Source organism: Camponotus vicinus, unplaced genomic scaffold (assembly GCF_025532165.1).
Source record: "Camponotus vicinus isolate PSW18456_S1 unplaced genomic scaffold, iyCamVici1.0 SCAF_10, whole genome shotgun sequence".
NCBI lineage: Eukaryota > Metazoa > Arthropoda > Insecta > Hymenoptera > Formicidae > Camponotus > Camponotus vicinus.
The window spans coordinates 5,133,437-5,148,216 of NW_028141946.1; the positions used below are offsets into that span (position 1 = coordinate 5,133,437).

A 14,780-nucleotide genomic window follows, 5' to 3' on the forward strand; every position below is an offset into this window, starting at 1 on the left:
TGATTTTTGCTGGGAAATATCTCGTGATATTCATGTGTCACATATCTCAATATGATGCAGCATCATAAAATTCGTCGCTTTCTTTTTTCCGGTTGAACGCGTAAGAAAAAAATCTTATTTCCCGCATAAAATATAAATACGAAATTTATGAGCAGATCAACCGTGTGAACGCTCGACGACTAGCATTCGCTTCTAGGGATTATTATTGTTTAACGGTTCAACGTTGGCAGGTCGCTCTCGCTTGTACAATGTATCGTGACACGCTGCTATCCGGGTCGAAAGCAGCGAGATAATTTTGCGGGATCCCTAATTACGTTACGTCTCGCAATAAAAGTCATTCGGAGCGACGAGGATTAAGATTACGGAACGGCGTACATAAAAAGGCGACAGCCCGCAAAGCGGCCTTAAACGGCCACAACGAAATGTTTCTCACCGGCGGTAAGTTTAGCATTCGTTTTAATAATAACACGAGTACTGTTACATAATTCGAGAAACTTTGTGAGTTCTCCGCCGTCGTAATAATGTATACGAGCGATCTTCGATGAAATACGAAAACGGATACCTGCCTCGATTCGCCGGAGACCGGTAAAACTTCTTTTAATGCATTATTAAGTATCTTTGCCGCGCATATGGCGCGCATCCTTAGACCCTGGCGCCCGTGAAGAGCGCATTACGGCATCACGCGATCCAGTTTTTTTGCGGGATCGAAATTTACCAACGATTAACAACGAGCCGACTAGTTTCCGGGTGCAAAAGTAAGAATTATGACCGAAACTGCCAAAGGATATTTAATTTAACACATAATTCCTCGAACATACATTTTTCTTCCTCTTATGTTACGATAAAAGTCGATTAGTTCTAAGACAAGTTAACTGCTTCTTATATTTCTCCGATCATCCGCTTATTTCATCTTATATTATACGTTCGATGACTCATCGACCGATCGATACCGGAACTTGGCGAAACGCGTAACTCTCGACGACGACTGTTCTCCACGTAGCGTCCTTGAACCTCGCCTTCGCTAATGCACAATGCATGCGGTCGAGTTATTTGCTGAGCGCAGTCGATCGATCTTCCTCGACAAGATCGATCGGCCTTGCGAGGACCAGTCGCCGCCGCTGTTCGTTAAAACGGCCGTCCGACCGTTGATCGTATCAAATTAGACGATCATTGATTTTCGTCGCGGTGGACGTTTCGGTTCGATCTCGGCGCAGACGCAACACGATTCCTCGCACACCGGCCGTGAAACCAAGTGGCCGATGGCGAAACGACGGCGATCGGAGAAAGAAAGAGAAGCAGAGAAGAAAGACAGAAGAGGAAGAGGCATTATCGAGTGCAAGAGCCGATGGAGAGGTGACTCGTAAGCGTCGCGTAACAACTTAAACGCGCCCGTAATCACATTGTTCGCCGGTAATTGCGCATTAATAGATGAGAACTGGGTCTCCTCCGACACTGCGCGGCTACGACGATCTCCTAATCTACCTGCCTTCACCTTGCGTAATCGCCGATCGCGACCGGTCAAAAATATCGGACGCGCCGCTCGTTCCGTCCGCCACACGTGCGTTCGCGGATTCCACGCTCGTAGCCGCCCCGGGCGCTACAAAATAGTCCTCTTCTTCTTTAAGAACCGTGTATTATGCGTTTTTTTGCAACCACGTTCACGCGATCCTACGTCGATGCCTCGTATCCTTAATCCAGACTACGCGGTCGCACGTTCGCCATTTGCGCTTATGAGCCTTGTCCATTTTCGCAAATTACTCCTTTGAATTCGTTAATTCCTCTTGATTTCTATATACTTTATCGGATTTATATAACTGCAAATTACGCGAAAAAAAAATTCTCTCGTACTTGCCTCCCTCCCCCATACATTATTCCATTTATCTTTATATAAACCGCACAAAGTTTCCAATAAATTTATCTCGCAATGTATAAAAGCTTAAGATCAAGAGAGAGATAAAGAAAGAGGACACGAAGCGCACACTTCCAACTAGAATCGACGATTTTACATCTATATTTCATCTATATTATGCGCGACAACTCTATGAACACGTCAATCTCTATTTGTCAGCAACATTCATCCATCAATATCTACTCGCGAGAGTAAAGGACTCCGAGTATAGAAAAGGCTGCTCGCAGATTATCTCTCGGCGATTAGTCTTCGCGAGATACAATGACGACTGAGTCAGTTGGCGTAATGCGCCTGCCATGCTTTTACGTATTTGTCGATAACAGAACGCTTCGGCTGCGAGCGCGATGAATATGTAAAAGCTGGTAGGTAATCATCGTCTCTCTCTACCGTGATGAGTGCCATTCGAGAAGAGCATGATTTTTAACGCGTTTACGGACTCGGGAACGAGTATTATGCGCGGCAACTATCTCCAACACTCGACTTGCTGCGCATCGGTGTTGGTAACGAGCAATAAATGCTTCGGCTTATGAACTAATCGACTAAGAATCGGCGCAACAAAGGTACATCGCCGCGAGTTATAATTCCACGCGTATGCGTAACATAAGTTTCTCTTCTTATCTTCCGAAAATATCGACAAAAAAGTTGGCAACGCGACGCGATCGTTTCCCGTTGTCGACAAAGTTGTCGGGCAATGTAAATTGATGCCGGTTAGTTTGTACTTGTCGATCTTTGAGTCGCGAGCCGTGCGGCCTCAGGCGCTAAAGTCATAAAAAAGAAGACGAATAACTTGACGGAGTCGCAGAAGAGGATCTCGCGAATTGGATGAAACTTGTCGGATAATAATGAAACGATGTTGTCATCTCGGCGATCCCGCGCGTCTGTGTCGTGATTAGCTTAGCCCCGCGCGTGTATATGTACACGGGACACAGCGCAACGTGTAACGGTCACTGGATGCGCGCGTTCCCCTGGACCATTCTAATATCAAGGACATCAAGACACAGCGATGCGATGGATGCGAGAAGATGGTGATGGCGCGCGGCGGGGCAAGGGAGAGGTGCAGATGGAGATGGGAGCAAATGCGGACGACCCCCGACCTCTGGCATGCTGAAACTCGGAGATATCTGACTCACGAGAGACGTTTCATCCTATTGGCGCGACACGGCATACATATCCGCGAATCCTGCTGTCGTCCTTTGAACGAGTCCTTCGATCTCGCTCGTGTCAAGCTGAGAAAAGTCCAAAGTTCGATCTGATCTTGAAATGCGCGATCGAATACAAATCGATAAAGTGGGAAAAATTATGCAATTTTAAGAGACTTGTATAATGATTTTCTATCAACTGTATTTTACGTCATCCGACGATTGAGCTAGGAAGGATCGCGCGGACTTGGGGAAATTTATAGGGAAGAGGGGAGCTCTTCTTGTGCGCGATCATAAAATAAAGCCGCGACGCTGCAAAAGACGGGGATGGCGCGTACGTGATCGCCGATTGCAATCGTGGACGAATGGTTACGCTATACGGGATATCATTATTGGCCGACCGGAATAATAATTGTAATCATCGTCAGCGGATAATGACGAGTTGACGGCAAGCTATCGCGGTAAAGGCGCAGTGCCAGAGGTGACACACGCGAACTCGCGCGACGCGTCAGCTCCCACACTGCCTCCCTCCTGCACAACTGCCAAGTGCCGTCTAACGGATTGCACAGAAACGAGATTTATTGCGAATCGACCGGCGCCAACTGCGCATCGTTATAACTTGTTCTCTTTCAATCAACGTTGCGCGACAACGATCGTAAAAGTTGCCAAAGGCAAAGTTATGTATTGAAATATTTTTAATTATATCCTTCCAACTATGCTTCATAAAAATAAGCTAAATTTTTTGAAATTTAGTTGCGTACATTAGTCAAATTTCTCTGAAATCTCGTTTATTTTATTTTCATATTTGTTATACATAATTGCTTATACATGAAAATGAATTATTTTCACAACTGCTATAAATAATATAATTGCTTGTAGAAACTTAAATTCTTTATAAAATGCAAACGCGCTTGAATATTTCTTGGGTCGATCGATTTAAAATGAACAGGTTCACTCGTACTTGCACAGATCTTGGCAAGTTCCCGAAGATAGCTTACAAATTGCTAGCGAGAAAGAATAGCGAATCCGCGAGAGCGACCCTGAGATTTTGATCCTATCTCACCTCGATATTCGATCGAAGGCCATCTCGATTGACCGAGATGGAAAACAATGCACCGAGGAGGACGGGAGAGGATCGCGTATTGCAAATTATCCCGGCGGCGTAATTACACGGCGAAATGATGATCTTTCTCATAGGTGAGTGTCGACGGACGATCGGTTTCGATCGTCGAGCGAGACGAGCATCGCGCGGAACGTAACGAGACGAAATAACTGCGCCTTTAATATCTCTTCGAGGAATCACAGGTGTGAAATAAATACACGTCCGTCTGCTTTCGAGATCCTATCGAGAAACATCACCCTCCCCGTGTGAATGTTTCATTTGAATAAATAGCTCGTATGTTTTGGAATCTTATAAATTTCCGCTGAGCATCGAATATCTGCGCTCTTTGCTGATCTATAAAGTGATCTATAAGTGATCTTTTATCCACTCGTATTATATGTACTATTCTATACAAATAATGAATAAAGGCAATAGGCAATAGGAATATTAATTGAGCTACAGAAAATTAATAGAAAAAAAATTATTTCCCTTAACTACTCTATTTTGATTTTAATATTCTCAAGTTTTATCTAGCTCTGTGATATCTTTGCTCTGTTACAATTATGTGGATTTATTTCTAGTAGAGCGCCGAATATAAAAATGATTATTATTAGCATTATTCATGACGACATCTGCCTCTCGTTTTTCATTTAGTTATTACACAACGCGCACATCGCGCTTATCACTCTTCTTCCAGTTTACAGCATGGCACTAAACACACTGTTATCAATCATTGATGATTCGATTCTCTCATTCCGCGCTTCGTGCATCATGTGAGGATACATACTTAATCATTCGCACAGAATATTCTCTCTAGCGATTGTCTTTAATGGAGACTCCCGATGCGCGAGTACGTGAGCGGTGGAATCATTCGCGCACCGCATTCGGACAAACACTCGATCGTGTCGGCCATTGCGAAATCAATAATTACGAGAGAATCGCGTTACACACACCTCGTATAGCGTGCGTCCAGGACACGTCTAGGATTTATTAATATCGGCCGAACGTGCGCGCGAGATGTATCACCTGCTAGCAAAAATAAATTCTTCTGTCTATAACCTCGAGATCTCTCGAGCTGGTAAAAGTAACGCAAATCGTCAAGTGCCTTCATCGTTGTCCGTCTTACGTCCTGCATACCATTATCTTTGATCGTTTGATAAAACATTTTTACGCATCCCTTCAACGTTCATTTTCTATCGTGCTGACGCGACTCTGCGTTACGAAAGCGAAGCGATAAAAGGATGACGCGATAGGAGAGAGTTTGTGATGCTGGTGCAGTAGAAGTTGGAAAGTTAAATTACTGCACATAGATTTTGTTTCCTGTGATGATTTAGTTTTTTTTTAATAAACTCCTTCCTGGAAGAGACTGGTCGTCTTTGCGACTAAAATTCTAAAATGAAATTAAATTACATCGCGATGGTTTATCTTGCTTTAATTAAATCTCAACTCCCATTCCAAGAGAACAAATATCAAATCTCAGTTTTCATTTTTCAATGTATTCAACAGACACGCGTAGGTGTAGATTAGCAGCAGGTTCGGAGTCAGATTGTTATCGCCAATCTTGATGCCAGGGAACAGGAAGGAGTCCAGGAGTCGTAGCGAGAAACAAGCACGCTCGGGCAAAGTCAAGGACACGAGTCCTTGAGCAGTTTTAACCGCGCGGAATAGATACATTAGTCGCTTAATCGATATAATTAGTAACTTGGTTATACTCGCACGCTGGGTATATCCTTGAAACAACTCGGCATCTTTCACTTTCCCTTCTGCGCGGCATTCTTTCGCTCGAGAATCGTCTGTGCGCATCACTTAAACATTTTAGTAGAATACTGTATCCTTCGTGCGCGCGATCTTCCACAATGATCACGATAGAGCCGCGTCATCGTCATTACCATATGCGATCTCTCTTAATTTACACGATCCTCTCGATTTATTTATCGTGCGATATCGCGTTTTTGCTCACATATGTCTTCGTTCTTACATGCCATAAATCTTTCTCTATGATCGTATCTCTCTTTTCCCCTTGGTTTCTTCAAAAATTTGCGTTCTTAATCGCGATCGCCGACGCAACAACGGACTATTCAATCTTCGTGCCATTTTAGACCGTCCTTGAGCAAATCGCTATATATTCCAAAATAGTCGCGTCGTTGGTCGATATTAAGGCGGGCGAAACGCTAATTCGCCGCTTTAAACGCGAGCCACATACGCTCTTATATCATTATACGCTCTTGGTGCACGACCGTGATACTTATACGGAGGCCGTCTTTCCAATAGTGACATCTGACGTGTACCGCCTATTAAAATCATCATGCGATTTATAGATCGCCGTCCGGCAAAGTAATTCAAGTCACTCGCTCATTGTTGCCTCGTTGTTTTCTTTGTGACAGACAAACACGCAAATTCACTGATTAAAATGCGATAAATAAAATTATTCCGCGCCATATATGTTATAATTGAATATTATATAAAAGGAGAACTTCTCAGAATTCGCCTCTATATTCGGCATCATGATATTTTCTCTTCACATACGCGTGAATAAAAGTTTATGGTTATTATCTTTCAAATATTATGCTACGTAATATATAAATATTTTATCATAATAATATTATGATTTTTTTCCATATCTTTTTGCGTGAAAATAAAACATAAATTTTCTTCTTTTCACATTTTGTACATATAATTCATTGCGACGATTAAATGGCATTGTGAATTTATGACATTTAAAAAAATGATTTTTTCAACTTTTCAAGAATTTAATCTGAAATTCGTGTTTATCGTTGTTACTGGATACAAGTGCATTCACCGAGATAAATTGCGCGCGGAACAGCGTTATCGTCGCCTCCGCGTCCACGACGAAGTATGAAAAGGCAGCATCACGAAGGCGACACATGTGTACCAACGTGAGTATACCAGCGCCGGTGTATGCAAAAGCACGCGGCCGATAAAATCAAATCCCGCGTACGTACCCCGGTACGTGACTGACAGGTCGGCTTCGTCACCGCAAGACCCGAGAGATAAAAGCTAGAGCGCATAACAAGGTGCCTGGCGAGAGCGCGACTCGCGGAGAAACAGCGTGGAATCTGAGCGTGTGCACGATGCGACACGTACGTGTCATCGTGTCGCGTCGAGAGAGAGATCGCGGTTATTTTACCATTTTCCTACGCGAGTCTATTATTTCACATGTTGCTTTCAACATTTTCCTTCGCGCAGTTAAAAATAATATAAAATAATATAAAAATAGATGGGTATTTGTTTCTTCGACATGGTAATTTTTATTTTTAATTCATTCAAGTGTCAAACATTTCTCACGTGATGATGATTTTTAAAACGATGATAATGTTTTCATTGTGATATTTGCGCTTCACTCTCATTATTACAAGATCGTCATCGCACGGGTAATTGAAACTAGTTGTTATTTGAATATCAACGTAATTGAAAATGGACTTCGTCACTGAATGAATAGGCAACAATCGTATCGCTCGACGAAGCAAGGGAAAGGATACGTATTATACGTATACTTTTTGTAAGAGGAGTATGGCATTACAGATACCGCGCGATGCAGCCTCATAGCTAAGAGCGACATTTGTTACCTCGATAGAGTTATTCAAAGACCGTGGGGGGTATTAAGTAATTTTGTTTAACCAGGGCAACGACTTAAATTCAGCGATGAAAACATAGTACGCGTAAAAATAGCATCGAAAGCGAATCGTGGTGAGTTCAAGAGCGAAGGCCTCGGCTCTTATTGAACGAAAAAAGGCAGAGTAAGAGAGAGAGGGAGACAATAGGTCGAATGTAAATGCAAGAACGTGAAACTCATCCTTATTATTTCTCCGCTTGTACAACGATATAAACGATGAAAGTGATGTTCCGTCTCTCTCTCATGGTAATTCAGTGCCGAGTATTCAACAGTCTTGTCTACACGATCCTTTTTAGTAATTATTATAAGCAATCTTTTTTTAATAATTATTATAAAGCAAAACTATATGAAAGAAATCGCTTGTCTGACTATTTCACTCATTGGTAATCGCCATGCTTAGCTAATTTTTTCTACATGTATCGAAAGCTATAATCACGAGAAGTCATTAATCAAAATAATTTATCGAGACAACCAGGCGTAAAGGATATCTGATCATGCTCTTCTTGTTGGCGATATTTTAACTATGATCATTAGTTTTGTACAAAGTCACAAGAGATTGTATTTATCATAAATATATCATTTTTCTATTAAACATAGAACGCTAGTGCAAGCGTATGTAGCTTAAAATATCGCAATACGGGATTTTTTTTTTTTTAGAAACGTGTCACATATGGGTGTATATCCGGTCATTGATAGTATCGTGTAGGTACATACACGACATATATTGCGTATAATTCGCGTTCGTGAATGTCCATTAGAGTCCTCGTTACGTGTCATCGCCATTGATATCAACTACGGCGGCGGTGGCGACGATGTCATCGGTCGGTCCGGTCTGTGTAGACACGAAAAACGAAGGGCGGATGAAGGAAGGAAAGAGGAGGAGGGAGCAGGGTAACGCGACTCTCTCGCACAATTATGCATACGTAGAAGACAGAACATTAATTTATGGTTAAAATAAGGGCCCGGCGTGCGCGCGCATGTCGGCGCGTCTGTTGCCGCGGACGAGCGTGGGCGCCGTGTGAGTGCCTCGCTTAAAACATTTCTCTGGTTCAGTTCTGGGTGCGTTGCGCCTCCAACGAGCTCACAGCTGAGACACGACCGCGTGTTTGTTATTTGTACTCGCGTATTTATACGCGTATATGACTGTACGTGTGTAAGGGCGCGCAAACTCGCGAACACGTACACACGCATAAGGAGGAGCGGGACCAACCTTTTAACCCCTTCTCGTCGCGCCCCCAACTCTTCCCTTCGACCGTCGGTCTCGCCGGGCATCACCTCCGAGGTCCGCAAGTCCCGTGCGTCCCGGTTCGCGAGGCGGACGATTAATAACCGAGGTACTTCGAATAAATTAAAGCACTTACTTATCTCGCGCGCGAGCGCGAGGCCCCGATAGCGCGGCCTTTGTCGTGACACGACGGATATTCGTTTGGATTCGTTCTCACCTATTCACGTGCTCTGCCCGAGGATTGGTTACACTCGGCTACTTGGGTGGTTTTAGACGTAGAAGGGACAAGCCGCGTAAACGTTGACGAACGACGTCCAAGACACTATCTTTCCTGATTGCAAGACTTGCGCGCGTGTGTGCATGCATTTTACATTTCAAGAGCGGGAATTATCTCGTGACATGATCGATTATTACGAATCAAATATTTAAAATAGATATAACTTTTGGAAATATTTTTACATCATTGTTTAACATTTGGAAATACATTTAAATCTTTCAAAATATTTTAGTCTAACGTAATTAATTTTCTGACATAATAAATATTTTCTTTAATATAATAGTAAAAAATCTACTAGTAAAATAATAATTTTATTCTTTATTCTTGATATGCGATTTCTTTACTTTAAGCGATTATTGAATCCATCTTGAATTTATCACCACACGTGAACAATTTTCGATTTCACGCCGTTGCAAGAACTCGTATCTTTCATTGCTTCACCGAGTCATCGAGTTCAAGATTTCTGTCGTAGATCGATGCCTCGTTGCTATCGACGCGCGTGCACTCAGTCCGACGGTAATTAACCCATAAAGAGAAGGAGAATTCTCCCTCTCTTTCTCTCTCCCTTTCTCAGTAATATGCCGGCGTGCAGACATAAATATTCTTTGTGCAGATAAACATATATATATGCACTCGGGGAGACAATGGAGCGCGAGGCGTTCCGATCGCTTAACGGTATAGAAACATCCTCCTCGCGACCGACAGAGACAATCGCGGGCTGAACGAGCGGAGCAGGTCGACGACGTCTTATTCCTGCGGCTAAGGTCGTACCCTTATACGACGATCTATATAGCACACATGAGGGAGGAGGGGTAAGGGGCAGGGAGAAGGATGAGAGCATCGGACAAGGCTCTAACCGACATCGTGCGGGAGCCGGCAGGTTCAACGGGGTTTAACCTTGAGGATGATTAGAAAGCAAAAGATCCCACCAGCGTCCTCTAACCGTTCGCGTACGGTGGATCACGACTCGTTCTCGCTCCTGCGCGGCCTCTCTCGCGATAGTCCCGATGCTCCACCGAAGATATCTGGGGCAATTCTTTTTGAATCCTGCACGCGAGTGCCGGTTGATCCATAATCAGAGAAATAATCGTGCGAAAAGTATGATGATTGTAGCCTCTACGCAAATTGGCTCGGATGAGCTGGAGGTCGTTTTTCGAGAATTGCGGATGCTGACTGTAGGAAAGGAATCTTCCAATTATCTTAATATAGTTTATTATTTGGAAATAATTTATCTTTCAGAATTATTATATTTTTATAGTTGGTAAATTTTGGAAATATTAAAAAAAATATATCGGACAAATTTTGCAGACAGCGCAACACATTTAATATTGATTAATGACGTTTAATTTCATCAACATTAATTTCATTATCTTTTTATAATACATAAAAACACATCGTATCATAAATTATCCCGATTCAAAATAATCGGATGCGTATTTTACTGCAATATAAAAAAGTTTCGAGGATAGCACAAATCTAAATCTGACAAATCATGGACGAATCATTGTCGTTTCGCTCTCGACTTCTCATAATAGATAACCAGTTTCTCAGTCCAAGTCGAGTGGTAGGGTTTTGGCAGATTACCAAACGCGAGACTCATCCGGTATAATTGAAGGTTCGCGCGGACCGACCGAATTATAAGGACTATATGGCGGCGATATTCATTCGATCATACTTGGAGTATTGCGCCTTTAATTTTCGTAGAGCTTCTGAAGGTCGTTCTCACGACGAACAAAGTGTGGAAAACGGTACCTATTGCGTGGCTCGCGAAACGAGCGGTTAGTCGCACACACATGTGGTCCTAGATTAAACCTACCATTATCTTATACGACGTGGTCATAAAGATCACTTAAAATTACTCGCGATAGTAATTACGGATAAGTGATGGTTATTACGCAGCGTGCGCGCGAGTCGCGTTCGATTCCTGCCGAGGATCGGTTTTAGGCGCGCGATCCGCGAATTAATTGATTTCGCTATCGATAACTTCCTCCTATTAAATACGAATTACGACCAATCCGTCGGATGGAACGTTAAACCGTTAAAAATCGCCTCTAATGTACTTCACATATTTCATCAAGGAAAGAAAGAACAATTACCGACGCGCTCGCACTTCCGCTCCAGCGGCGCGTTTGATCTACGAGTCTATCAATGGAGGGACGTTAAATTAATACATTCGTCACGGCGATCTCGAAGCTATGCGTCTTCGATCGGGAAGAAACGAAAGCGCCGAAAGTTCACGCGAATATACCCGCTATACCTTTCAGCATCGTTCAGTCTTACAACGAAACATATACTTATCCTCCGTTGTGTAATCATTAAGTGAAGCATGGGTATATACCGGCGATACCAAAGTCTAATATTTCTCGCGCGGCTTGTTAATCACATCAGTCATCGTATCGAGTTCGCTCGTGCTTGATCGCTTATAGTTATAATACAAGCGAGAATGAGCGCGGCGCGTGACACGCGCAACATCTTTGTAGATTTTTAAGCCACATCTTATCGCGGGCCGCTGCTATATACGTTCCTGTGTCTGGAACGAAAGAGACGAGTCCACCTGTCGACAGGTCGGCGCCCTTATCACGCACGGTCGCTTTGATTTAATAGGAACCCCCGCGCGATGACGCGATCTTGACGGACATCGCGTTGCGATGCGAGCGACCGACGTTGCGACGTCGTCCTTACCTCCGCGAGCTTTCGAGCTCGCGCTCGTGACTCGTGGCCGAGCTCGAGAGAGCTCGTTGGAATGCGCGCCGACCGGGATTCGTGGCGTCTCATTTGAATTCCGCGCGGGTATCGTTCGCTCCATCGAAGGACCCGCTTCCTCGGCGGTATGCGAACCCTTCGAGATCGCCTTTTAGGTTTACGAGCTACGTAAAGCCGTCTCTCGTCCGCGATCCTCCGTTTCCGTCGATGTCCGCGAGTTAACTCGGGTCAACTCGAAAAATACGGCATGGAGATTTTGATCTCAATACGCGCCTACAAATTTGCATATCCCGCACCTTTTGTCTCGCCCCTCTCTCTCTTTCTTTTTCTCTCTCTATTGCGAAATATTATATTACCTAACATCTGCCCGTGTTCGTTAGAGTTATCGTGAAATTCACGCTCTCTCAATGCATAGATATAAGGTGCGTGTAATTTATTGATCGATAGAATATTGTTCTTCAACAATTTCCGCACCTTTACATAAGTTTTACATCTAATAAGAGGAAAATATAGTATTTGTTGACGCTTTTATCTACATGTACGCGAAATCATTAGCCTACGCTTGTGTGTATGTAAACGCCTGTTACGTGGGAGTTCTGTTTGGAGCATGCATTATCCTGCTGTCGTCGAGTGTCGAGGCTGACTAATGGAAAAAGAAGCGCGTTTCCAACAACGGCTTCTGCCAGTCCACACATTATTTTATTTAGAACCAAGATGTATATTCAATCTTTAAATCGAATTTTATTGGAAAAATATATTTCCAATGATTTATAATCCACTGTCATTTTCATATTTGTTCTATTAATTTTTTATTACATAATTGAAAAAATTCTTCATAAATTGTTGGCACTGGTTAGTTATTCTCAAGTTTTATTCTATCGAATACAATCGTTTAATCACTAATGATCTCGCTGATCCGTCGATTGATCTTTCATCTGAAGTATCCTTTAGTGCTTTGAAATAAGTTGTTTGCGCTACGTCGTCGCGATCAGGTCCAAAACTCCAACGAAGAACGTAGAATAGTAGAACACGAAGAGCTAGAAGGGTTCACGGATAAAGATGAGAGAAAGAAAGACGAGGGACGATGAACGAATAATGGACGCGAGATGTAGATGGCCGTAGAATGTTGGATCGCGTCCGAACGTAGCGAGATTCCACGGCGCATCTCGGCAAGATTATAGGGTCAGTAATTAATATATTGAGCGGTAATTAATATATTGGTCGGGCCATGACGGCAACGTGTTATTACGTAGACTGTGGCGTGCAAGGTGAGGCGGCGACTCGGAGAAGAGCCGGGCGGTCTCCCCCAAAGACCCCCTCCTCTCCTCCTCCTTTCTGCGTCCTTTTCTTGCGGGGCGACAGATTCGACTACATCTCGTATCGACAAAGCGCATAACCGAAACGCCTGATTCCATCTCGTATGAAACCGTCCGTTGGATTCTGCGCTTCTCCCTTTTCTCGTTGCTTCGCGCGACCAGATTTACGACCGATAATTTTCCACGGTGAAAACAAACCATGATGTTATTGGCAAAGAAATAAGCGACGATTAGATCGTTGCTGCGACACTATAGGCAACGCGTCTCGCGTTCCTTTCTGAGCCGTCTTCTTCGCTGTAATTTATCGATCGATCGTCTCCAATAACTCGCCGTCTCTCTTTCCCTCGCGAGATCAACAGGAAAATAGATGCAGAAAATTACGTATGATTTTGTAATCGGAAATCTATTCTAACTGAAATAATCGAGCGCGAAATTGTATGCCGCTCAGAAATAATATCGTATGCAAAGAAACAACGTTAATTATACGTGTACTATGAATATTTACCCTGTGTAAGCTTAGCGACACAAAAGTGGCCGAGGAAACGTTGTTGATCCCGTTAGTCTTCAACTACGGGAGCAGAGTAGGTCGCACGTCTTATAAGTTAGCGGAATAAAATGAGCAGAAACAATTATAATTAATATTTTTATTTGTTGCTCATTTGTTACTAATAATATAAAAATTTCTTGCTCTCGAAATATCCAAGTTTTACATTTGTTGCTTGCACAATAAGTTTAAATAATGGGAAACCTTTCAGAACGTGCAAAGTTACAAGAGTAAACTATCAGAAAAACAGTTCCGCTAACTTATAAAGTGTAGGTTGCACGTGGAAAAAATCGAACATGTCTGCATCGGATTTAATTCTACGAGTACGTTAACATATATAATGTAGAAACATTGTAGAAAATGATTAGAAAAAGGCCAGGTTATTAGCTAAATTAAATACGCATTTATGTATGAAGTTTATTAAGTCGATATTATCAGAAATGAGTGAGGGGGAGGGAGGGATATGAAATTACATGCGCTCGCGGGCATCTTCTCGCTGATGATTATACTGCCTCTTTTCATCTTCACATTCATTTTTTGCGTTTCCTCTCTCCGGATTTTTTACACGATATTTCGCTTTCTAATTTCACTTATTCTTATTATTGAACTTTTGTTATCGTCACTTGATTGTTCCGAGCAAATCTTTACAAAGAGGAGATCTCTTTTGCATTTCAATCAGTGACTCGATTTTTTTCTCGTGCGTGCGCGTGAAAAAAATGACGAGAAAAAAAATTGGACGAGTGCGCAAACATCATTGAGAAATCGTGGAAATCAAAAGGTCGAGATAAACGATTTGCAAGTCACATTTCACGCGATTCGCGTCGGCCGTGGATCGCGCGCGAAATTAATTCGTTGGCCCGACACCCCGTCGACGTTTTAATTCAATTTTTATTGTCCGGCTTCTTTATTCATCGGCGTTTTTGTAACGTAG

At 42.9% G+C, this 14,780-nt stretch overlaps 1 long non-coding RNA gene across 1 annotated transcript in view; it reads left to right on the plus strand.

The window, feature by feature from the left end:
* Positions 1–347: 347 nt before the first annotated feature.
* LOC145960214 (uncharacterized) overlaps positions 348–14,780 on the plus strand; it is a 264,245-nt gene continuing 249,812 nt past the window's right edge. Inside the window, exon 1 of the long non-coding RNA XR_014435303.1 lies at positions 348–438. This is a non-coding gene — a long non-coding RNA (uncharacterized LOC145960214). The remainder of the gene's footprint in view (positions 439–14,780) is intronic.